The sequence below is a fragment of the Crinia signifera genome, unplaced genomic scaffold (genome assembly GCF_055691185.1).
Source record: "Crinia signifera unplaced genomic scaffold, ASM5569118v1 HAP2_SCAFFOLD_161, whole genome shotgun sequence".
Lineage (NCBI taxonomy): Eukaryota > Metazoa > Chordata > Amphibia > Anura > Myobatrachidae > Crinia > Crinia signifera.
In genome coordinates this window covers 151,222-173,868 of record NW_028142054.1, presented here as the reverse complement: position 1 = coordinate 173,868, position 22,647 = coordinate 151,222, and the positions used below count along the sequence as shown (strand labels likewise).

At 48.6% G+C, this 22,647-nt stretch overlaps 1 long non-coding RNA gene across 5 annotated transcripts in view; it reads left to right on the top strand.

Moving 5' to 3' along the window:
- Positions 1-22,647, top strand: part of LOC146053366 (uncharacterized) — a 187,446-nt gene that overhangs the window by 106,350 nt on the left and 58,449 nt on the right. The window contains exon 1 of one of the 5 annotated variants that reach the window (XR_014467743.1): positions 16,180-16,358. The exons of the other annotated variants lie outside the window; for them this stretch is intronic. This is a non-coding gene — a long non-coding RNA (uncharacterized LOC146053366). Of the gene's footprint in view, positions 1-16,179; positions 16,359-22,647 lie in introns of those variants that run through there. 5 annotated transcript variants of the gene reach the window in all.

Sequence of the window (22,647 nt, the reverse complement as noted above, 5' to 3'; positions counted from 1 at the left end):
GGTAGGCTCCTCCCCTACTGCATCCCAGACTCCTCAGTTCGTGTTAGGTGCCCACTGGAGTGGGTGCTATTCTAAAGGGCTGCCGGAGCAGCCGAAGGAGTAGAGTTAGTTAGGGTTTTTATTATTTTATTAACTTTTACACTAGCTAGGTAGGCACAGTGTGAGGATTCTCATTAGTGAATCCTCACACTGCTAGCACAGCAGGAGCTGACAGAAGCGCGTCCTGTCAGCTCACTGTGCACAGGGGAGACGCTGCCTGGCCTCCCTGTGCAGCGCTTACAGCTTCTTTTAAGAAGCTACGAAAACTCCACAGAATGATACTGAGCGCTGATTACCTATTCTACCGACTGTCCAGGATACACAACCAGTGTCCAACATACAAATTCTCAGTTGAAGTAAAAAAAATTGTGACATCTAGTGGTGCGAATAGGAACTGCAGGCAATCATCCCGATCATCCCTTTTTGTGATCATCCTTTTAGTACATCCGCAAATGGTGCCCTGCATACACAAATACATCCACTATAACCACAAACCCTAGCATACTACACATCCTATACATAGCGAGTCTACCACATACCGACATCCTAAAAAAGAAACCTCCTCTATTACCCATAACGCCCAGCATAAACACACAACAGCGCACATATACCTGTACCACAGCCGCACAGCATCTGCCATGAGCCTGACGTCTGCCTTGTGTCCCGTGTCCTCGGCTCCTGCAGCAGGAGGTGCTGGGTCGTCCTCTGCTCCGCCTGTTGTGCTGTTCTGGGTCGGCCTCTGCTTCCACCCCCGGCTCCTATCAGGCTGGGGATCCTCCTCTATCCTCTCCTCCGCTGGGCTGTCACCTGTCCTCTGAGCAGCTCCTGTCCTTGATGTTACATCGTGTTCTTAACTTACTTTCGGGCAGGCATCTCTAGGGGCAGCTCCGCACCACTGAGGGGGCTTCTACAGGTCTCCAGCTAGGGGTCCTTTGCATGTCCTCCAGTCCTGGTTCCTCGAGAGCGGGTGTCCTCCGCGGTGCCTGCGCACCTTGGTCTCCACTTGCTGCGTCCTCTATCTTCTTCGGAGCAACTTCAGGAGAATCCTCCGGCTGGGTGTGCTCCCAGGTAATTTACCCCCTCAGCACCTTCTTCCATGAGGTTCTAGTCTTCACCCTCTCGGCTCCTCCACAGGCAGGCACTATGTAGGACACCTCGGCAGCACACATCATTCTGTTCTCTCCGGGTTTGGGGCTCCTCCTGTGGTTGGCAGCTAGTGGGGGCAGCGCGGTTCCCTTCCCTCTGGCAGGTGGCAGCAGTAGGGGACTTGGAGGAGCCTGGCTCTCCTGGCGCCATTCCTGGTCTCACAGCTGCGCAGCCTCCGCTCCTTACAGGTCAGCAGCTCACAGCACTGCACAGGCCCTTGTCCTCTCCAGGGATCACCCTTCCCGGTGCCGGCTCTCTCTGTTGTGGGTTATGCATCGCTGCAGGACCGCCTCTGATCCCCCTGCCCTACCTCTCTATAGTCCCTGTCACTGGCTCACCCGCCATATCCTGTACTGGCTGTATCATATATTTTTATGTTTCTTTATACTCAAAGGCTATATATCCCCCTTCCCACACAGATTTAAGTTGCGACTATTTGACACAGTGGCTGCCTTGATAAAGGTACCAGCGGGGACCGAAACGTCAGAAGATCTCTCTTGCAGAAAATAAACTTTGGATTACCTCCTGGTTGTACCTCCATTGAACTACAGACTGGTGAGTGCTGTTTATTCCCCCAGTGGGGGTTCTTTCTGGTATCTATCTATCTAAGGAATTATCCAAGCAGGCAGCGGCACTCCGTGGGCTTAACAATGTGTTTATTGGAGGTGACCGACGTTTCGGGGACTGGATACCCCTTTGTCAAGGTGTACAACGCGTGCGGGTGACACAGCAAACATTTAAATACATACAGCATGTGCATACTCACCATTCCCGTACGTGGAGCGTCCCGGTTGCGTCCAGTGCGGCTTCCGGTGCGGGTGGATGTCAGTGGGCGGAGCCTCACTGCATCATCACGCTCCCCTCTGTTGTAGATGGGTTGCTATGGTGACCCCACCGTATCGCCCACTTCTGTATGACAACCTCCGCTCCAGGATCCGGGTTTGGCTTCTGCCTATAACAACACATAAATGGCACATAAATAACCTACATTAAAACAGTAAAACAATGTTAAAAAATGGTGCAAGTTTGAAGTGTAAATTTCAGATGCCACGGGACTACTGCCCGAGCAATGTTTAAGAAGTGATGTGAAGAAGATGTCACCGCATCTAGCGTGACAATTGTATGGTGTTAACACAGGGATCCGGACGGGTGTGTTACATATGGATCTCTGTATACAATAATAACATGGTCAAACTGATCGCTAATGATCATGTTTGTAAATCGGAGATGTCAGGCTCTAACACATGGGGGAGATGTGCTGTGGGATCTCTATGAATGTGAGAATTACAGGGGCGTGTTGTACCATAAATATCGGCTCCACAAGTGATATATATGCTTCATGTTGTCTTTGAGAACAGAACAGCAGTATAGCGTGTATATATATACTATGTATACATCGGGGGAAATGTACCAAAATGGATTCGTAAAAAATAGGTGTATTCGTAGGCAGAAATACGCCTATTTTTTACACATTTGTATTTTTGGGATTTACACACACTTCTTTGTATGTCAAACCGACAGATCGCAATACTATACTTAGACACAACAGCTCGCACCCACGCAACACGGTGGAGAGTCTCCCATACTCAGTTTTTGAGAGTATGCAGGATCACTGATACCGACTCTGAAACCCATCACCAACTGGACATCATGCAGCAGAAGTTCGAGGACAGAGGCTACCCCAGACAGGGCCTACTTAAAGCCAAGGCCAGGGCTCTGGCGTGTGAGCGCACCACTCTTATCACAGGTGCAACACCTAAAGTCATAAAGCCATGTATTCCATGGGTTAATGACTTTAGCTCTGCCAGCCGAGAAACCACCAGCAGAGTAAAAAACTGGTGGGAAATTGTGCGTTCGGATCCCGAGCTACCGGTGTTCAAAGACACCAAGCTGATGCCGAGCTACAAGCGCGGCCCAAACTTGAAGGACCTATTGGTCAAGACCGAGATTACAAATTTTGACACCCCTTCTAGACAAATCAGACCCACCAGAATGGGCTGTTACCGGTGCCTAGGCTGCACAACATGCAGCTTCATGACAGCTTGCACCGAAGTTGCACATCTCTATACGGGTAAAATTTTTTTAAATCAGATGGCCCCTCACGTGCACGACTAAATTTGTTATCTACATCATTTATTGTCCATGTGGAATACATTACATCGGCAAGACCGATTGTGCCATACGGGCAGCCCTTCATTCTGGCTCAGGGGAGCAACCAGTGACCAGGAATTTCGCCAAGGCCAAACATAACATGGCAATGATCAAATATAAGATCATAGACCACGTGCCGGCACACATACGGGGTGGCAACCGTTCCAAACAGCTTCTGCAGCTTGAGTCCAAGTGGATTTACAAAATGGACACACTACACCCTAAAGGCCTTAATGACACACTTGGCCTACATCATTTTTTGTAACCATTTTGGTCCACTAACACACAATCATGTCTTCCTTCTTCCTTTTCTCTCCCCCTTGTTAAAGGTACTTGTCATCCCACTGTGTGACACCAGTCCCCCAGCCTTATCGGTGTCCAGGTGACACACCAGGATAACATATAATATACAAGATGCTGGCATTCTGTTGTTGCAATTTCTGGCTTCTGGTGCTATGCGCATACAGTGATGCTGGCTGCATCACCCCACACAGGGCTGTTTTTGCTTATTATAGATACCCAGCAGGGACTCAGTATTTCTCCCTGCATTTAAACCACTCACGCCATAGGGTTTGCACCTCACCCAGCATATGCACTTTGACTTTTGCCCAGTACGGCTCCAATTAGGGGCCGCACGCAGTTATCTTTTTATACGTATACCCTTTTTTTTTTTTTCCATCAACAAATTTTTATTGACACAAATTTATATATGGGGTACAGAAATGAAAAAAGGGGGGAAACATTGGGGGGGGGGGGGGACTGCAATCGTGGGTGAGAACAATATAAGACAGTTATAATTTGCCTACAGAGTTTTGTACATGACCATAACAGACATATTAGAACGCTACGCAGAGCGAACTGAACACAGGCATACAGATACAATTCAGTTATAGGGTTAGTCTAAGGTAGGAGAGCATCAGTTAGACCGGGGTGTGGGGTGAGGGGGGGTCTGGGTCAGACTCTGGGGTCTCATTCAGGCTAAACATGGTTGTTTGTCCAGACGTGGCTGAGGAGGGGACTCTAGTACCCTCTCTTGCAGACATATATGAGTGCCAGGGAGCCCATTTAGAGTGTGGCGAGGTGGGATTAAGGGAGTGGGGCTGGAAACCGGTTTCCATGAGGAAATGGTGGTTTGTTTTTAGTATAACCTGGAGAAGAGGGGGGGGGGAGGGCTGCTTCCATTGTTGAGCTAGGTTTGCTCTTGCCGCTATGAGGATGTGTCCGAGGACATATGTTGTCCCAATCGGGAGATCCTGTGGGTATACATGGAATAAAGCTAGGAGTGAGTCAGGGGCAAGGGTTAGTTGGATCACTTCCGAGATGAGTTCAAAAACTTCTCCCCAATATGCTCTGAGCTTGTGGCAAGACCAAAAAATATGGTAAATGGTACCTATATTCCCGCATTGTCGCCAGCACATATTGGAGCACGTTGGCCAAAAGGTGTGGAGGCGATCTGGGGTAAGGTAGAGGCGATTTATCAATTTGATGTGCATCTCCGAGTGATTAAGACAGCGGGACATTGTGTAAGAGGATAGGAATATCTTACGCCATTGAGGTCCGGAGAGCTGGATGCCCAAATCAGTTTCCCATTTTTTATGGGCAGGAGATTTAGTGAACTCCGCGGGGGTTATGAGTGAGTCGTACCAGAAGGAGATATCCCCTCTGGAGAGTGTCTGGGAGGGTCGGGAGAGGATCGTCTGGTGGCGGGGATCTATAGTGGGGCGGTTGGAGAAGTGGAAGTTCCACCAGTGTGCCACCTGGAGATAGTGGAGGTACTCGTGGGGGGGGAGGGAGTATGTTTCTTGGAGGTAGGGGAAAGGTCGGATTGAGTTGGCGTCGACTATATCTCCCAGAGCTGCGATCCCACTTTGTTTCCAAAGGGTGAGGTTAAGGTTGGGGATTAGTCTCGCCACGGTGGTGATAGGGAGGGTAGTGATAAGGGAGGTAGAGGCGCGCAAAACGGACAGTAGTTGGTCCCATGCATATAAGGTAGCGGTCGTTGTTGGAAGAAGGGAAGGTAGTGAGGGCCTGATGTGTTTTGGGATCTTAAGGAGGTCGTTAAGAGGGATATCGGGGGAGTGACATTGTTCAATGTCTACCCAGGCCCTATGGGTAGGGCTTTCAAAATAGTGTTTGGATGGGGCAAGTAGGCAGGCTACCTGATATTGGGATAGGTCTGGGAGATCGAGACCTCCATAAGCTCTTGGGATTGTCATTTTGGAGCGGGCCATAGCGGGGGGTTTGGATGCCCAAATATATTTTGTCAGAATAGAGGTGGCCTGTTGTAGGGATTTTTTAGGGAAAACATAGGGGATAGTGCGGAACAGGTACATTAGTTTGGGCAGGAGCGACATTTTAAATGCTGCCATCCTACCCATCCATGAGATTTCGTAGGCCAACCAAGATCTGGATAATGATGTAAGGGAAGCTAGGAGGGGGGAGAGGTTAACATCAAATACTGACGCCATGTTAGGGGGGATGTGGATACCTAAGTACTTTATGGAGGTAGTTTGCCAGTTGTAGGTGTAAGTGGTTTTCAGTAGGGGGAGATGGTCTGTAAGGTTGATCGGCAATGCATCAGTCTTGGATGTATTGAGTTTATAGTAAGATGCGGCACTGTATGCGGTTAGTATCTCGTGGACGTGTGGGAGCGTATGGATGGGGTCTGTCACGAATAGTAACACGTCATCCGCGAAGAGGCTTAGTTTATGCTTGTTGGGGCCCACCTGGAGACCAGGAATATTAGGGTTTTTGCGGATGGCCGTGGCTAATGGTTCAATGGAGAGGACAAATATTAGGGGTGAAAGCGGGCAGCCCTGCCTTGTGCCATTGGTGATGTTAAAAGGGGAGGAAAGAAAGCCATTGCTGAACACTCGGGCCGAGGGGGAGCTATATAGTGACATGATTGATGATAGTATGCGGTCCCTGAAGCCGAAACGGGACAGAACTTCCCGCATATATTGCCAGTTAAGGCGATCAAATGCCTTTTCGGCATCGAGTGAGACGAGAAGGAGATCTTGCTTAGCTGACAGGGAGTCTATTAAGTTAAAGACTCTCCGTGTGTTGTCCGGGGCCTGACGTCCCGGAACAAACCCTGTCTGGTCCGGGTGTATCAGCAAGGGTAAATAGAGATTGATTCGGGAAGCCATTAGTTTGGCGAAGATCTTGATATCACTGTTCAGGAGGGCTATAGGGCGATAGTTTTGGCACAAGGCAGGGTTCTTACCGGACTTCGGAATGGTAATAATTCTGGCTTCTAACAGTTCTGGGGGGGCGCGACCGAGCGAGGAGAGTTCGTTGAACAGGTCAGTGAGGTAAGGGGAGAGCAAGTCGCTAAAGGTTTTATAAAACTCTGTAATGAACCCATCTGGCCCAGGGGCTTTATTACGCGGGAGTGACTTTATAACCGACTGGACCTCTAATTGGGACCAGGGGGCGTTTAAGAGATCTAGTTGGTCCTGGGTCAGAGAGGGTAGGTGTAGGTTCTTGAGGAAACTATGGATAGAGGCAGGGGTGGGCTGTGGCGCGGAGGGGTCTTTGGAGAGATTGTATAGGTTGGAATAGTAATCTGCGAACTGGTTGGCTATATCTTTAGGGTTCTGTATTTTCTCTTTGTTGGGGGCTGTAATGTATTTAATGCGGTTTCTAGCGTGCTGGGCGCGCAGCTTCCGGGCTAGCATTCTGCCCGACCTGTTGCTAGCTAGGTAGAACCTGTGTCTTATTCTGTTTAAGGCCGATTGGGTACGGGTAAGGAGCATTTTCTGTAATTGGCTCCGTATCGAAGCCAATTCTACTTTCAGGGATTTAGAGGGGGCAACTTTGTTTTTGGCGTCCAGTTCCATTAATTTAGCCTCTAGGGCTTTTTGAGTTGCGGTGGCATTTCTCTTCAGAGTTGCCCCCGCTTGAATAGCAGCCCCTCTTGTGACAGCTTTGAAAGCACACCAGTGGTTGATCACCGAGGTATCTGTAGTTTCATTGTTGGACAAATATAGCTCCATTGATTTTTGGATGGTACTTTTGGCCGCTGGGTTAGACAGTAGATGGGGGAACAGGCGCCAGGGCCTAGGGGGGATTCTGGAGGGATGAAAGTTCCAATGCCACACCACTGGAGCGTGGTCAGACCACGTGATTGGGAGAATGTCAACTCCTACGGAATGTTGGAGGGACCACTTGTCGCAGAGGATATAGTCAATTCTCGAGTAGGTGTTGTGAACTTGAGAGTGGAAGGTGTATTCCCGTCCTGTGGGGTAGGTTATTCTCCAGGTGTCGTACAAGTCAAACTCTGAGAGGAGGTTACGGAAAGCTGTCGATTGATTGTCTGTATGAGATTGGTGGCTAGAGGGGAGATGGGATTTATCCAGGCGGGGGTCTAGTGCTAAGTTAAAGTCTCCCAGTAATATCAGGGAGCCCTTTGTGGTTTTTTGTATGAGGGTAAGGAGTTTACGGAGGAAGGCCACTTGGTTCGTGTTGGGGGCATAGATAGAGACTATTGTCGTAAGTCTGTCCTCTAAGTGGCCGGTTAGGATCAGATACCTGCCGTTTTTATCAGCCGTCTGGGAGTGGCAGGTGAAGGGGGTATTTCTGTTAAACAGAATAGCAACACCATTACGTTTAAAGGGTCCGTTAGCATAGAAAGCAGTCGGGTAGTTGGTATCCCTAAATATGGGTGGTCGGGGGGAGGCAAAGTGGGTCTCCTGAAGGGCCACAATGTCAGCTTTCTGTTTATGGAAGTATGATAATGCCATTCTGCGCTTATGGGGGGAGTTCAGCCCTTTGACATTTAGTGAGAGCAACTTAGGCATGGTAGAGTGTTAAAAAATGCAGGGAGGTTTTGAATACATCCATGGAGGGGGGGGCGCTGAGTAAGGGGGGTAGGTAGCGGGAGTGCAGTCCAGGGGGGGGGGGGGAAGGGAGCATGAGAGGGGTAGTATGTCGACAGGGGGGGAGGAGCAGGGATAGGAAAAGAAAAACAAAGGGTCCAGTATCTAGGACCCGCACAACTACTGCAGGGGAAAGGAAAGACATTTTCGTGCAGTAGTATAAGAAGAGGTTGGGGGTGGTGGCCTGGAGGCTCTGGTTATAGAGCGGAGGGAGATTGGCCACCCCTCCAATAACGACATTTTTAACTAAACAAAACATGCAATATAAAATATAAAACATAACGTATAAAATATAATATAACAGTCCACCTGAGAACTCAGGGGGGTAACCAGCTATAACAGTAGTTAATTCCTGTCAAGGCTACGGGTGGTAATAAGGGAAATGTTCCCCAGCCAGTGGGGAACAGTAAACTGTAGGGAAGTAACGGAACCTTAAGCAGACTGACAATGTGCTGCTACAAACTGTGAGCGGCAAAGTCCCAGTGCACAGAGACCTGCACCATTGGTAGATAATGAAAGGTGATACTTATCATTGAAGCCTCAACCCGCAGTGGGGAGGTGGCGAAGGTCCACTGGCATGGGAAGTCCGTCATTAGGAAAAGAAAATGGAAGTCGGGAGAGGGACATCAAGTGTCAGTCCAATCCTGGCGAAGAGGTTGTGGGCGCTTCTGCCCCTGGGGGGCAGTGATGGAGATGTCCCATTCTAGCAGAAGTTTCACCCCGGCATCCAGGGATGATATTGTATAGGTGGTGTCTTCATGTGTGATGATCAGTTTCACCGGGAACCCCCACCTGTATCGGATCTCGTGGTTGCGTAGCGCCAGGGTAATAGGGGCAAACGATCTTCTACTGGCCAGTGTTGCGGGAGAGAGGTCTTGGAACACTTGGAGGCCTCCTAGTGTATCTGATAGTTTTGCGTCACGGGCCGCCTTTAGTATGCGTTCTTTCACTGTAAAGAAGTGGACCCGAAGCAGGGTGTCTTTGGGTAAATCGGCTGAAATTGTTTTGGGTCTTGGTAGGCGGTGGATACGATCGATGAGGAGATCCTTGGGGTCAACGGAGGGGAGGAGCCGACGGAACAGTGCTGTGGCATAACCTTCAAGCTCAGCGTTGGTCACCGATTCTGGGATGCCTCTGATTTTAATATTGTTCCTTCTGGATCTGTCCTCCAAATCGGCAAGTTTGGTTCTGTACTGGTCCATCTCAAGTTGTTGGCGGTCATAAGACGACACGAGAGCGTTGTGGGAAGTGACCAATTCCTCCATCTTCTTCTCTAAGTGGTCTGTTCTGTCGCCAATTGCCACTAGTTCCGTTTTAACCTCCCGAATGGCCAGTTTGAGGTCTCTGGCCAATTCAGCCTGGAATGCTGAAAAGACTTGGCATAATGACTTCACCGTCACCGGTTCGTCTGATTCCGCATCTATACCTGCTATTCCAGAGGGGGGGCTGAGCTCTGGTGGGGCACTCGGGTGGTTGTACCCTTGTTTCAGCGGGCTTGGTTGAGGTTGGGGGGATTTTCTAGCAGGCATGTTGATCTTGGTGGGTGCGACCTCCCTAGGCCTTTTTGGGGGCATGACGGTGGTCGGCACTGTTTTAAATATGTGGAAAGGAAATAGAGATCAGACACTGTGGGGGCTCCTGTAGCAGTTGTGTTTTCACATGAGGGTAGGCAGGCTGTTGTCGTCACGGAGAGGTAGCCGTGTAATTACATCGGTCACATTAGGCTCTGATATGTGGCTTTGGCGAGGGGGGATTGAGGAGAGGGAACGAGAGCAGGGTGGACTTTGTGGAGCCCGGTCCCAAGGGGGAGAAAGTCGCCTCAGCACACAGTTCCCAGTGGGGCTAATTCAGGGGGCCCAAGCGCTCCTGTTCAGGCGGTGCAGTGAGCTCCGTGATGTGGGGGGAGCTGGGTGTAGTGGGGCCCAAGATGAGGGAGATTTGCGTGGCCCCTGAGGAGGGGGATGGTTTTTATGCCGCCGCCAGTGAGGTGCACAGGTTAATGGTAAGGACCTGGGGGGGAGGATGGCGGACACCTCGTGTGCGGGTGCTGCGTCAGTAGCTGAGGGATGGTGCCGCTGATATAGGGGGGGGGGTGACCCCCGGTAGATGTACCCTATACAGGGGGAGTGGAGGTGAGGAGGAGGGGGGGCAGAGGAGGATGGGGAGCAGAGTAGAGGAAGAGTTAGAAGGGAGAGCAGAAGAGCAGTGGAGGGGGAGAGGGGGTGCGGAGGAGGGAAGCATAGGAAAGGAGGATGGAAGCAGAGGAGAGGAATCGGAAGAGAAGGAGGTGGTAAGGGAGCGAGGATTCAGTATGAAATCACGACGCTTCTTTCTTAATAGCGCTTCTTTCTTCAATCCATTACTTAATTAATTTATAGGAGCTGCTGAAAAAAAAATTAGGTTAGCGCGGAACCACTTAACCTATTTTGCTAGTGGATGGTAGGGCATGAAATTCCGCCTGTCGGCACATGTCGGCTCAAAAAACCCCCCAAAAATCCAGTGAAAAACCCAGTCGACCTAGACCATGTTGACCTAATGACCTGTCGACCTAGACCCATGTCGACTTTGCAGTATGTCGACCTGATGACTGTCGACCATCTGATATCGCTGATACAGGTTAATAGATAGAGGCTATCAATCCGAACGGCCTGTAATTGGTATAGCTATCTCACCCCTGCATTACTATATTAAGTATCAATTGGTAATGGGGGAGGCGCACCCAGGAATATGTATTAGACTTGGAAGCAAAGAAAGATAAAGTATTCCTACAAGGGGCAATCTAGGTTAGCATATATTAATGTTCTGATTAATGTTATAGGTACATTAATAAAGTGACCCAAGAAACAGAGAATTGGCTAAAACATGATGTTTATTGAATCATTTATTAAGGACAGCGAAATATTAAAAACATAAGTGAAAAGTGATAAATGTGAAATAAAGTGCATTAGAAAAAAAATTAAAATAAGTCTGTTACGTGTGTGTTATCGGTCATAGCATGTGTGTCTGTAATACTGTTATTAATCTCCACGCAAATATCAATTATTGCTCTAATTAGGCAGTCTTGTAAATTCATCAACAAAGGGACATGTGCACGTTTCAAGATGACGGGTGCAGCAAAATTGTTAGGAATAAAGGTGCGTACACACGGGGCAATATGATCGCTGGCAATATATTGCTAGCAATCATATTGCCCAGTGTCCCGTTTTGTGAAAACGGGAGCGCGCACCCGGCGATTTATCGCTGGTGCACACTCCAATCACTGGCAATATGGTCGCTCAGCAACCATATTCCCAGCTATTTCAGCCCCTATCGCCCCCGTGTGTACACAGCATAATCGCCCCCGGATGACGTCAGCGAACCGGGACCAGGGCGGTCTTTTCGTATGGGCTTAATGGGCACTTGCTCTGGGGCCCCAGGTGTATAAGGGCCATACTCTGATAGCTGAGGATCCCCTTTTTCCAGGGATACCAGAATTTTTAAAATCGGCCCTGGGGAAATGGAGATATCCAACTTCAAAGCAGCAGTCCACATCTGACCTGTTAATTGCACTTCCCAGTCAGAATTCTCAGGTTCTCTCTGACTTAAGGTGCCCATACACGTCTCGATGCGGGCGTGCATTTTGAGCTTAAATAGCACGCATCGCATTCATCCTTGTACATGCGTTGTGCATACAATGCGATGAAAAGCAAGTACAAAAAGTATGTGCAGCACATACTTTTCTCTTTCAATGGTCCTGGTGACACAGCTTCACATTGGGATGTAGGAGGGTCCGCAGGAGCCAGGCACCTATCCTAAAGCTTTTGGAGGGTAGGCTCCTCCCCTACTGCATCCCAGACTCCTCAGTTCGTGTTAGGTGCCCACTGGAGTGGGTGCTATTCTAAAGGGCTGCCGGAGCAGCCGAAGGAGTAGAGTTAGTTAGGGTTTTTATTATTTTATTAACTTTTACACTAGCTAGGTAGGCACAGTGTGAGGATTCTCATTAGTGAATCCTCACACTGCTAGCACAGCAGGAGCTGACAGAAGCGCGTCCTGTCAGCTCACTGTGCACAGGGGAGATGCTGCCTGGCCTCCCTGTGCAGCGCTTACAGCTTCTTTTAAGAAGCTACGAAAACTCCACAGAATGATACTGAGCGCTGATTACCTATTCTACCGACTGTCCAGGATACACAACCAGTGTCCAACATACAAATTCTCAGTTGAAGTAAAAAAAATTGTGACATCTAGTGGTGCGAATAGGAACTGCAGGCAATCATCCCGATCATCCCTTTTTGTGATCATCCTTTTAGTACATCCGCAAATGGTGCCCTGCATACACAAATACATCCACTATAACCACAAACCCTAGCATACTACACATCCTATAACTAGCGAGTCTACCACATACCGACATCCTAAAAAAGAAACCTCCTCTATTACCCATAACGCCCAGCATAAACACACAACAGCGCACATATACCTGTACCACAGCCGCACAGCATCTGCCATGAGCCTGACGTCTGCCTTGTGTCCCGTGTCCTCGGCTCCTGCAGCAGGAGGTGCTGGGTCGTCCTCTGCTCCGCCTGTTGTGCTGTTCTGGGTCGGCCTCTGCTTCCACCCCCGGCTCCTATCAGGCTGGGGATCCTCCTCTATCCTCTCCTCCGCTGGGCTGTCACCTGTCCTCTGAGCAGCTCCTGTCCTTGATGTTACATCGTGTTCTTAACTTACTTTCGGGCAGGCATCTCTAGGGGCAGCTCCGCACCACTGAGGGGGCTTCTACAGGTCTCCAGCTAGGGGTCCTTTGCATGTCCTCCAGTCCTGGTTCCTCGAGAGCGGGTGTCCTCCGCGGTGCCTGCGCACCTTGGTCTCCACTTGCTGCGTCCTCTATCTTCTTCGGAGCAACTTCAGGAGAATCCTCCGGCTGGGTGTGCTCCCAGGTAATTTACCCCCTCAGCACCTTCTTCCTTGAGGTTCTAGTCTTCACCCTCTCGGCTCCTCCACAGGCAGGCACTATGTAGGACACCTCGGCAGCACACATCATTCTGTTCTCTCCGGGTTTGGGGCTCCTCCTGTGGTTGGCAGCTAGTGGGGGCAGCGCGGTTCCCTTCCCTCTGGCAGGTGGCAGCAGTAGGGGACTTGTGGAGGAGCCTGGCTCTCCTGGCGCCATTCCTGGTCTCACAGCTGCGCAGCCTCCGCTCCTTACAGGTTAGCAGCTCACAGCACTGCACAGGCCCTTGTCCTCTCCAGGGATCACCCTTCCCGGTGCCGGCTCTCTCTGTTGTGGGTTATGCATCGCTGCAGGACCGCCTCTGATCCCCCTGCCCTACCTCTCTATAGTCCCTGTCACTGGCTCACCCGCCATATCCTGTACTGGCTGTATCATATATTTTTATATTTCTTTATACTCAAAGGCTATATATCCCCCTTCCCACACAGATTTAAGTTGCGACTATTTGACACAGTGGCTGCCTTGATAAAGGTACCAGCGGGGACCGAAACGTCAGAAGATCTCTCTTGCAGAAAATAAACTTTGGATTACCTCCTGGTTGTACCTCCATTGAACTACAGACTGGTGAGTGCTGTTTATTCCCCCAGTGGGGGTTCTTTCTGGTATCTATCTATCTAAGGAATTATCCAAGCAGGCAGCGGCACTCCGTGGGCTTAACAATGTGTTTATTGGAGGTGACCGACGTTTCGGGGACTGGATACCCCTTTGTCAAGGTGTACAACGCGTGCGGGTGACACAGCAAACATTTAAATACATACAGCATGTGCATACTCACCATTCCCGTACGTGGAGCGTCCCGGTTGCGTCCAGTGCGGCTTCCGGTGCGGGCGGATGTCAGTGGGCGGAGCCTCACTGCATCATCACGCTCCCCTCTGTTGTAGATGGGTTGCTATGGTGACCCCACCGTATCGCCCACTTCTGTATGACAACCTCCGCTCCAGGATCCGGGTTTGGCTTCTGCCTATAACAACACATAAATGGAACATAAATAACCTACATTAAAACAGTAAAACAATGTTAAAAAATGGTGCAAGTTTGAAGTGTAAATTTCAGATGCCACGGGACTACTGCCCGAGCAATGTTTAAGAAGTGATGTGAAGAAGATGTCACCGCATCTAGCGTGACAATTGTATGGTGTTAACACAGGGATCCGGACGGGTGTGTTACATATGGATCTCTGTATACAATAATAACATGGTCAAACTGATCGCTAATGATCATGTTTGTAAATCGGAGATGTCAGGCTCTAACACATGGGGGAGATGTGCTGTGGGATCTCTATGAATGTGAGAATTACAGGGGCGTGTTGTACCATAAATATCGGCTCCACAAGTGATATATATGCTTCATGTTGTCTTTGAGAACAGAACAGCAGTATAGCGTGTATATATATATATACTATGTATACATCGGGGGAAATGTACCAAAATGGATTCGTAGGCAGAAATACGCCTATTTTTTACACATTTGTATTTTTGGGATTTACACACACTTCTTTGTATGCTAAACCGACAGATCGCAATACTATACTTAGACACAACAGCTCGCACCCAGGCAACACGGTGGAGAGTCTCCCATACTCAGTTTTTGAGAGTATGCAGGATCACTGATACCGACTCTGAAACCCATCACCAACTGGACATCATGCAGCAGAAGTTCGAGGACAGAGGCTACCCCAGACAGGGCCTACTTAAAGCCAAGGCCAGGGCTCTGGCGTGTGAGCGCATCACTCTTATCACAGGTGCAACACCTAAAGTCATAAAGCCATGTATTCCATGGGTTAATGACTTTAGCTCTGCCAGCCGAGAAACCACCAGCAGAGTAAAAAACTGGTGGAAAATTGTGCGTTCGGATCCCGAGCTACCGGTGTTCAAAGACACCAAGCTGATGCCGAGCTACAAGCGCGGCCCAAACTTGAAGGACCTATTGGTCAAGACCGAGATTACAAATTTTGACACCCCTTCTAGACAAATCAGACCCACCAGAATGGGCTGTTACCGGTGCCTAGGCTGCACAACATGCAGCTTCGTGACAGCTTGCACCGAAGTTGCACATCTCTATACGGGTAAATTTTTTTTAAATCAGATGGCCCCTCACGTGCACGACTAAATTTGTTATCTACATCATTTATTGTCCATGTGGAATACATTACATCGGCAAGACCGATTGTGCCATACGGGCAGCCCTTCATTCTGGCTCAGGGGAGCAACCAGTGACCAGGCATTTCGCCAAGGCCAAACATAACATGGCAATGATCAAATATAAGATCATAGACCACGTGCCGGTACACATACGGGGTGGCAACCGTTCCAAACAGCTTCTGCAGCTTGAGTCCAAGTGGATTTACAAAATGGACACACTACACCCTAAAGGCCTTAATGACACACTTGGCCTACATAATTTTTTGTAACCATTTTGGTCCACTAACACACAATCATGTCTTCCTTCTTCCTTTTCTCTCCCCCTTGTTAAAGGTACTTGTCATCCCACTGTGTGACACCAGTCCCCCAGCCTTATCGGTGTCCAGGTGACACACCAGGATAACATATAATATACAAGATGCTGGCATTCTGTTGTTGCAATTTCTGGCTTCTGGTGCTATGCGCATACAGTGATGCTGGCTGCATCACCCCACACAGGGCTGTTTTTGCTTATTATAGATACCCAGCAGGGACTCAGATTGCATTTAAACTACTCACGCCATAGGGTTTGCACCTCACCCAGCATATGCACTTTGACTTTTGCCCAGTACGGCTCCAATTCGGGGCCGCACGCAGTTATCTTTTTATACGTATACCCTTTTTAAATGTTCGTTTTTTATTATATATGTCTTCTCATTTTTAGCCACTAGATGTCACTATGTAGTCATAATATGGTCATGTCCACTTGTTTTTTTGCATTTTTTATTCACTTGCATCCTCTGAAGTTTTGTGTATGTGTGGATGCCTTTGTTGCTTTATGACTTCTGTAGCACGATACTTGTATTCATGCTAATGTGAGCTGCAATCTCTTTCCCAGCCCACCCACGTCACCGCGGGATGACGACCGTGATGACGCGCGGTCAGCTGGACGCCGCCGAACGTGGTGACGTCACTGCTGTGCGCAGTACTCCGGAAACCGGCCTGTGGATGCTCGTGGGGGACGGCTACAGGGAGGGGGTAAGTTAGCGCCTATTTGTTAACATGTCTTATAAATACCCATGCACTTGCACTTTATTCTGTACTTCACCCTGTCTGCATTTTGTCCTGACGACGGGGGTCCGGCCCCCGAAACGTTGACGCCTGTAAGACCACTTATGGAATAAACACGGCCTTTTGATTTCACCAGCATTTGTGAGTCCTCGAGTGCCCATTCATTTCGTCATAGTATTCTGTGGGCAGTTCATTGTGGCTGCCCTCTGAAAGCTGGCACCGGGGCAAGCTACACATCTCAGCTCACTTCAGTCCAGAGTGACGGCCCTTCCGGATATATATATATATATATATATATATATATATATATATATATATATATATATATATATATATATATATATATATATAGAACAAAGAGTGGGGTACCCTTTCAATGCGCTAGATAAAGTAGATTGGGCAGCACTCTGTCAGTCCCCCCTGTTAGCAGGGGAAGTGGGGAATAGAAGAAAAAAGATAGAAGACGCGCCACTATTTTATGGAGATCCACCACCAGAAGGATCAAGAAAATATATCGATTGGTCACTGTACAACAGTATTTAATACAATTAATTTAAAAACAAAGTAAAAACATTTTTGCTTGTATGCAGTCAGTTGGTCGAATCGATATAATCAGGAAAAAACTCCCAAGGCGTTTCGTCAAAAAAAATGACTTCCTCAGGGGTAACTTTCTAGGTGGTGGAGAAAGGCCATATTACTAATTTAGTATATACACAATTAAGTAGTTACTTTTTCAATACTGAGAATGTACATACCCTTAGGTAAATGGATAGTGAATGTAAGTTTTCACTCCGGATAGCGGTCTTACTGACAAACTGTACAAAAGTGTGCAAATGGATCCCTTGGAGATCTTAATGCTGGTATCCAGCTGCAACTATAGCATAATAATAGAGTATACAAAGAAAATAAAATACTGTACTCTATTATTATGCTATAGTTGCAGCTGGATAAACCGCCAATGCATCTACCTGGCTACCCCGCTAGTGGGGAGCCAGGGTATACGTATCCCTGCCATGCTTGTGGCTGAAGGAAGTCTGCGAGGCACGCTGCATGCAGCGGCGACCGGATTCTCTGTTACTGTGGTCCCCTTGCAGGCAGGTAGGGCAGGGTGCTACCTGCCTGTCTGACCGCGCTGTACTCTCACAGAACTGAGCCGCGCTGTACTCTCAAAGTACTGAGACGCGCTTTTAGAGCAATCCCACCTGGTTCCCTGCTAACAGGGACCCGGGGGCATACTTACCCCTGTAGCTGCTGTACGCGCCGAGGCTTGCGGTCCGCGAGGCGCGCTGCATGCAGCGGCGCCGGGGACCCCGGAACGGTGGTTCTGTCAGCCAGGTTCCGGAGGCAAGCTGCAAGCAGCTGCAACCGGTCCCTCAACAGCGCCCTCGTCGCAGGCAGATAGGGACAGGGACTATCTGCCTGTGTAGATCTTAAAAATCCGGAAAAATAAAGAAAAAATTAGAAAAGCCCAAGAGTGAGCTAACAATGCGCCCAGCTCCCGCAGGGCACATGCTAAGACTGCCTAGGAGAGGAAGTAGAAGGGGAGGAGTTAGTCACTGTTAATTTATTCTAAAGTGCCCTGTGGTCACCCTTCTATTCCCCACTGTAACTCTCCAGTGTCACCTAGTGGAGGAAAGAGAAATAATGATGCAGCTGATAAACCTCCCATTCTCGGGTTACATACATGAGGATAAGATTGAATTAAGCACAAAGATGATAACAAGAGCCGGATGCCCCCCGACAGTCACTATACCGACATTGGAATCCCGACTGCTAAATGCCCGATGAGCCACCGAACCTGCACGGGGCTTCTTTGCGCTCGCTCCCTTGTCAGAGTACCGGTAGTCAGTAAATGTTAGGTAAAACCACAATTAGAAGCCAAATTACAGTATAAGTTGGCTGGGGGCGGGGTCTAATGTTGAGTCTGTTCCGCCACACCCCCTGAAAGCGGCCTGCGGTTGCTTCTCCCAGAGAGGATATTGACAAAGAACCAAGCAATCATCTCCCGGCATTATGCTAGCGCAGCTGTAAAACAACAGAAACTGCTCTAAATGCTTCTTAATCTTCTTCTTTTATCTCTGTCCAAGACGATGGATCCCTAGATCATGCACATGACATTCTAGGGCAGTGGTTCCCAACCGTGGTCCTCAAGTACCCCCAACAGTGCACGTTTTCCAGGTCACCCAGCAGGTGCACTCATTATTCAGACACATTTTAAAAGATCCACAGGTGGAGCTAATTATATCACTTGTGATTCTGTGTGGAGACCTGGAAAATGTGCACTGTTGGGGGTACTTGAGGACCAGGGTTGGGAACCACTGTTCTAGGGCAGTCATGTCCAACCTGCGGCCCTCCGGCTGTTGCGAAACTACAAGTCCCATCATGCCTTGCCATAGTTTTGCTATTAGCGAGTGCTAAAACTATGGCAAGGCATGCTGGGATGTGTAGTTTCACAGGAGCTAGAAGGCCGCAGGTTGTACATGCCTGCTCTAGAGCGTAAGCCAGTTTTGGCAGTCACATACAGTAGGTGGGGTCTAATGAACGATACGACCATATTGCTAACACTATCAGTTCTTATACTACTACTCCCAGCATCCGCCGCCATACACTACTTTCCTATATACAGTTTCCCAGAGTGTTTGTGCCACAATAAATATAACAAAAGGCATTGTAACCCCTCCGCATCATTTCAGCCGAGTCGGGTGCGGTCCCAAAGGGCCACCCGGGGGGGGGCGCGGTGCAGTGTCCGCAGGTTGGGGGGGGGGGGGGGTCACAGGCAGCCTGCACTGCTGTCTGCTATACCCTGCAGACAGCAGTAGCAGAGGAGGTGAATGGATGCCTGTGAGCGGCATCCATTCACCTCCCGGACAAGGGGTGGACGGGGGCTAGCGGCAGCCCAGCAGATTACCTTAGTGCTGGGCTTGCCCCCAGCGCTGGCGGCGGCGATCGGAGATGACATAATCTCCAAGCGGCAGGGGGGATGCGACAGTGGTGTAAAAGGGTGCAAACGCAGGGTCACACCCGGCTTGAAGCAGGGATCAAAAACCCAGATGCGACCTGGCGTTTTTGGTATAAAAGGGGTACTATTAACAAGTCTATGAATCTGATGTAGATCACTTTTCTTTGTGGTTACAACATACTTCCCTCCAATTGAAAACTACAGTCAGGAAAATTACAGTAGGATGCGCCAAGCGCCTTTGTAAGGGGCGTGTCACACAGTGCCCAAAGGGCGTGTCTAACTCCACATGGAGCAGTACGGATGGTGTAATGGTTAGCATTACTGCCTCACAGCACTGAGGTAATGGGTTCGATTCCCACCATGGCTCTAACTGTGTGGAGTTTGTATATTCTCCCCATACTTGCGTGGGTTTCCTCCTGGTACTCCAGTTTCCTCCAACAATCCAAAAATATACTGGTAGGTTAATTGGCTTCCAACAAAATTAACCCTGGAATGTGTGTGTGTGTGGTAGGGATTAGATTGTAAGCTCCACTGGGGCAGGGACTGATGTGAATGTTCAAGTATTCTCTGTAAAGCGCTGTGAAATATGTGTGTGCTATATAAGAAACTGTTAATAAATAAATAAACCTATGGGCGTGTCTATGCCTAAATGCTTCTTGTGAGATATTTCTATAGAACATTAAGTCTATAGAATTTTTGAAAGGTTTTTTTTTTTTTTTAAAGAATGATTTTTATTTCAAAGCATCATATAGATAGAACCATACATTGCCTGAATAAAAGTATGCAGACTTCCAGCAACAGTACAGAAAACTAAATGTAGAGGGTGATTCAGACCTGCTTGATTGGCTGCAAGTAACTTTTTCGGTACATCTTTCTAGTATGGCATAGGACAGTGGTTCCCAAACTTTTTTTAAATCCCAACACCCAAGAGCAGTGGTTCTCAACCTCGGTCATTAGGACTCCCCAACAGTGTACATTTTCCAGGCCTCCATGCAGGATCACAGGTGAAATACTTTGCTCCACCTGTGATCTTTTAAAATGTGTCAGTGAATAATGAGTGCACCTGCCGGGTGACCTGGAAAACGCAGACTGTTGGGGGTCCTGAGGACCGAGGTTGGGACCCACAGACCTAGAGAGAGTATCAGAATTTTTTTCACAGCAGCACTAGGCTAAAAGTTTCTTTATTGAAAAATGCCAAAAAAATATATATTTAGTTGATTGTTTATATCGTACTTAAAAGTAATTATGTGGTGAGGCAAGTGATTCACTTCTGTTATCACATATTTTACGATTGGCAGCCACCAGCACTGATTTTGCCTATTATTTTGACCATAATTATAATTACATGACCAGATTAATGTTTTATTCTCAAGACACTGTTATAAATACTCGCAGAGGTTTTCTCAATGCCACAAATCCTTTTCCAGGATGAGCTGAATTAAAACAGTAATAAAACCCACAATAAATATGACTGTTTGTTTTAGAGCAGTATTGGAGTTTAGGGGATTTACTAGTATCAGGGTAGAACAGAAAGCAGTTTATTAACCCCTGGGGTCAGTGTGATACTGACAGGTGTCACAACTGAAGATGTACTGTAACAAGAGACTGTTTAGAATTGGTAACGGTGAGCTGCGGTTATACAGTAGTGAAGAGTTTTCTCCTTCATCCACTAGGTGGCACTGGAGTTACAGTGGGGAATAGAGGGCGACCACTAGGAGCATGGGCACTTTAAGAAATTTACAAGTGTGGCTGACTCCTCCCCTCTACTTCCCCATCCCAGGCAGTCTTAGAATGTGCCCGGGGAGCTGGGTGCAACAGTTTTGTCCTCTTAGGGCAAATAGACATTTTTATTTCATTTATGTTTGTTTTTACACCTTTTAACATTGAGGACAGACAGGCAGCTTCTGCCGACTGCCTGTCTGCGTCGCGGGAGCTGCCGGGGGGACCCCAGCGCCACTGCTCGCGGTCTGCGCGGGGGTCCCCGGCTCCTGGGACCGCCGTCCCAGAGTGACTGGACGCCGCTGCATGCGGCCGCGCCTCAGTCCGCACAGCCTCACCGCCGCCGGCCAGCAGGCAGGGTATGTATATCCCGGCTCCCCGCTAGCAGGGGAGTCCGGGAAATGGGCGGTGTAAACAGCGCGTCTTTTTCCTGAAAAGCGCGCCATAGAAGCTGCCGGGGGGACCCCATCGCCACTGCTTGCGGTTTGCGCCAGGGTCCCCGGCTCCTGAGACCTCTGTCCCAGAGTGATGCAGCTTGCGTCACGATCCCTACTCGGAGCTAACCGGGTGGGGAGCGTACAGCGGGGTTTGCTCCCAGTGACCAGGTGCTTCCCCAGCTAAAACGCAGATTGGGCGGCCATTTTAATATGCTTGGCCCCCATGCATGCTGCTGGAGGCTCCTGACTGCTGCTGCTAGGGAGTCCTGTGCTCCAGCATGTCCTAGTCTCCCAGTAACTGCATCTATGGCTGCAGCTGCTCCCCCAAGTTCTGGGATATCAGACAGTGGGGTTTAGAGCATGGTAGGACAGTATTGGGCTGTATGTAAATTAGGTCATAGCACCCCTGTGTTATATACCATGGTGTTGTTTATGGCCTGTGGCAGCTCATCTCCTTATACTGTCTCTCCTGTCCAGTGATTCTATCTCTGGTTACCTATACCTACTCTCTCTCTCTCTGTGTGTGTGTAGTGTATACGTATATACTGTATATTGGCAGGTGAAATCTCCAGAGCTCTGCAGAGAGTAACCTGCATGAAAGGTACAACTCAGTTTACACTGTTATCTGAGAACACTGTGATAGACAGCATCTATTGGGCCCTACATACGCAGAGATGTGTGCCAGAGATACATAACGGGAGATTCAGCACAAGAGATTTCACTCTTGTGGCTCATTTCAGACAATGAGCCACATACAGAGAGATTTGTGTCAGAGATTCAACTTGGGAGATTCAGCACGGGAGATTTCAAATCTGTCACGACTGTCACACACCCGCACATGCCATCAAACTGCCAGCCGCACATGCCATCAAACTGCACTGTGTGTGTGTGTATATATATATATATATATATATATATATATATACATACATACATACACAATCAGGATTATATGTGTGAAGTAACTGCTGAATGTTCCATCATGGACAAGGTAAATAAATTATATAATTATTATAATAACATGAGCCCTATAGATATTAAATGCAGCATTTAATGATTTATTACATACAGTGGACATGCAGCATTTAATGATTTATTACATACAGTGGATTGCAAGCTCTTTGGTACATTGAGATTAGGA